A 3,449-nucleotide genomic window follows, 5' to 3' on the forward strand; every position below is an offset into this window, starting at 1 on the left:
CGGATTCAGAACATGAAGACCCAGACAAAGGAAGGAACTACTTCGTGAAAGCCTCGATAGGCCAAGGCGAATACTACTGCCAATGTTGCAAATTTGAACGGGACGGCATTGTGTGCTGTCACATACTAAAAGTAATGGACATGAACACAGTGACACAGATGCCCCACCATTTCATAAGGCGGCGATGGACTTGGGACGCTGACGACGCATTGGCGCCGCAGACAACAAACGCAGTTTTGGCTGTGCATGACGAGAGACCGGAGTCAACCATGGAAGCCGTGAGGCACGTTGTATTGACAAAGAACTATGCTAAGCTAATTGATGAAGCGTGCAAGAGTGATGAGACAGCAAGAGTCGCAGAAAAACACAGGAAGGCCTTGAAAAGAGAGCTTGATAAGATCAAGAAGAGGAAAGCTGATGTCACACCCTAGCTAGTCATGCATTAGAGTGTTGCATCATGTTTACTCTTTCATCAGAAACTTGAAATGGGGATGACAGAACCCCCAGTCCCCTCTGAAACCAACTAGGGTTACTAAAATAATTTTTCAATGAACCTGAAATGCCCTTCTAAAATGTCCATCATTTTAGCCTTGGTTCAGAACCTCTGACAAAAGTGGTGCACATTTTTCTAGGCCATCATAGGGTCTTTGAATTAAATCATAGATATCTGAATTTGGGCATTTAAAATAATATAAAATATTTAAATGCTCAAATATCTCCAAACTAAAATGTTTCATGTTGGAAATAATCCAACTATGGACCAGGAGTAGTTTGGTGAATTTTGGAGTTGCCTAGGTATTTTAATTAATTCAACACAGTTGCAGATATATTAAATAAAACAGAAAACAAAAAAAAGAAAGGGGAAAGACTTACCTGCGCGGCCCAGCCAGCTGGCCGGCCCAGCTAGCAGCCGACCCAGCCCAACACTGTAGCTCCCCGTCGTCTTCCTCCCCACGCCCCGAAGCTGCTGCGTGCTCGCGCGCGCGCGGCCGCGCGGCCACCTCCTGCTTGCCGACGCCCTCCTGGCCGCGTGGACGACGTCCGCAGCCCGTCCCGATCCCCCCTGCTCTCGCTCACTCTCCCCCGTTTCTCCCTCGCTCTCTCTCGCTCTCGGCCGAAGCACACCGTCACCGCCGTTCGCCGTAGCCACTGTCTCCGGCCACCCCTCGCTCCCCCGAGTAGCTCAGAAGCTCCGCCACAACTCCCTCTTCCTCCCCACCGCTCCACGAGTCCCCGGAAGCCCTGCATCGCCGCCACGTCGCCGTTCCCCTCTTCGGGCTCCGACCACCGTCGCCGACGAATTCGCCGTCTCCAGCGCGTCCCCGAGCCCGCTTCGACGCCCACTGCAACCGCGGTGAGCTACGCCACCGTTTCCCCCTCTTCTCCCCCTCGACCCCTCACCGTAGCTTCATCTCCACCACGGCCGAACCTCCGCCGTCGCCGAGCTCGCCGTCAACGCAGCTCCGGTGACCATTTGGTCACCCCGGCGAGTCCAACGCGTTCACAGAACCCAGTAGAGCATCCCTAGCGCCTCACTTTGCTCGACTTCGAGCTCCAGCACCGTTCCCGTGCACGACCGAACCCCGGCGGCCGCAACCGAGCTCACCGCCGTCAACTCCGGCCACCCCGACCCCAACGGACTCCGCCAAGAGCCGCGGGTCGTCCTCAGCTTCACTCCGGTGATCTCCGCGGTCCATTTGGTGGCCGAAACGACCAAAACCACTATCGCCGCCGCACTGTTGGTCGCCGCCGGCCAGAACTCCGGCGAGCTGACGTGGCCTAGTTAATTAGCCACTAAACCACCACCTACAGACGCTGACAAGTGGGCCCAGGGCTTAGTCAAAGCTAACCAGCCCGGGGTCAACGCGGGATTAGCCCCTGTGACACTGACGTGTGGACCCCACACGTCAGGTTTGACCCGAGCCAGCCCTGTTGACCTGCTGATGTCACTGTGATGTCAGGCTGACGCAGTAACTGAATTTCTGGATTTAAATTAAATCAGGAAATTCCAGAATATTATTTAAACTTCAAAAATTCATAACTTTTATTCTGTAACTCCAAATTGGACAAATTATATATGAAAAATGATCAGAAAAATCCAATCTATCCATCTGTACTATTTTCATGCATGACCAAACAAGTTAAATTGATGTTTTAATCAGAACAAGGAAAGGCACTTTAAAAGGCCATATTTGAATTTGAAATTTGAATCTTTGATTCAAATTTGCTCAAACACTTCTGGCTTTAGTTGCATTAGCCCAACACACTCATATTGCCATGTTCCATGCATGCATCATATTGTTGCATATTGTTTGGTAATGTTGTGTATCAGTATCCTTTGCGACAGGATCTGTTCCCGAGGAGTACCGTGATTACCCTAACGAAGAACCGTATCCGTGCAACGAACCATCAGGCAAGCAACCAACCATTTGATCATATCGATACAATCCCATGTTCTCGCTCCTGCTCTCTTTTACTGCATTAAGACAACGCGATTCAAACTGCTGTGTGCTACGGTAGTTGAACCCATTTCCTCTGCATGACCTGTCATTGCCACAGTAACTAGATGAAACCCACTAGCATGTGTAGGAGTTGATTGAGCCATATGTATGTGTTGTTCCTACCTTGCTATGCCTGCTATGCTTAGAGTCGTGTCAGGTCTGGTTCATCTGGGTGATGGGCTAGAGTGAAATGTTAATGTCGGTAATGAGAGTGGTGTGGTGAATACGATTTGGTAAAGGTATCGATGAGAGGCCATGTAGGAGTACATGGTGGGTTGTTTCATTGAAGCCGACCTTAAGCACTGAGATCTGTATGTGTGATTTAAGAATCAGCTACTACCATACATTGGGCCCTGAAATATGACCCCGCTCGACTTCTTATTCACCTTAGCTCTCTGTCCAGGAGTTGCAAGTAGTTTCTGGTGTTTGTAGCCTACTGGAGGCCGTGGACAGCGCTGACCGTAGGGGTGGGCTGTGATGCGGTAGGTACGTGGCACGGTGTACCGAATACCCGTTAGGTATCTCGGGAACCCTGTTCACATCGTTCGGGGCCGTATGGGAAACCTCGGCCGGACTCCCTGCGGATGGAACCTGAATAGGCGATAAACCTGGACTAGAGGCTTAAGTGTTTAGGTAGGTCGTGGTCTACACCCACGTCGGTTTTCGCTTGAAGTCTGCCGAGAACATGTCGTGTGCAGACGCTAAGTGGTGGAAACATGTATGAAGAAGTACACCCCTGCAGGGTTAACATGATCTATTCGAATAGCCGCGTCCGCGGTAAAGGACTACTTGGTTGCCTATACAGTTCATAGACAAGTAAATGGAAACTGTTAAAAGCCTCAAGATAAGTGTGAGTGCCGAGGATGGCTCTTCCGTAGGAAGACGGAGGTGGATCCTCGGTAGTGTATTGAAGTGGTGAATAGTGGACTCGTGTGCGCAAAACTATTT

The sequence above is a fragment of the Triticum dicoccoides genome, chromosome 2B (assembly GCF_002162155.2).
Source record: "Triticum dicoccoides isolate Atlit2015 ecotype Zavitan chromosome 2B, WEW_v2.0, whole genome shotgun sequence".
NCBI lineage: Eukaryota > Viridiplantae > Streptophyta > Magnoliopsida > Poales > Poaceae > Triticum > Triticum dicoccoides.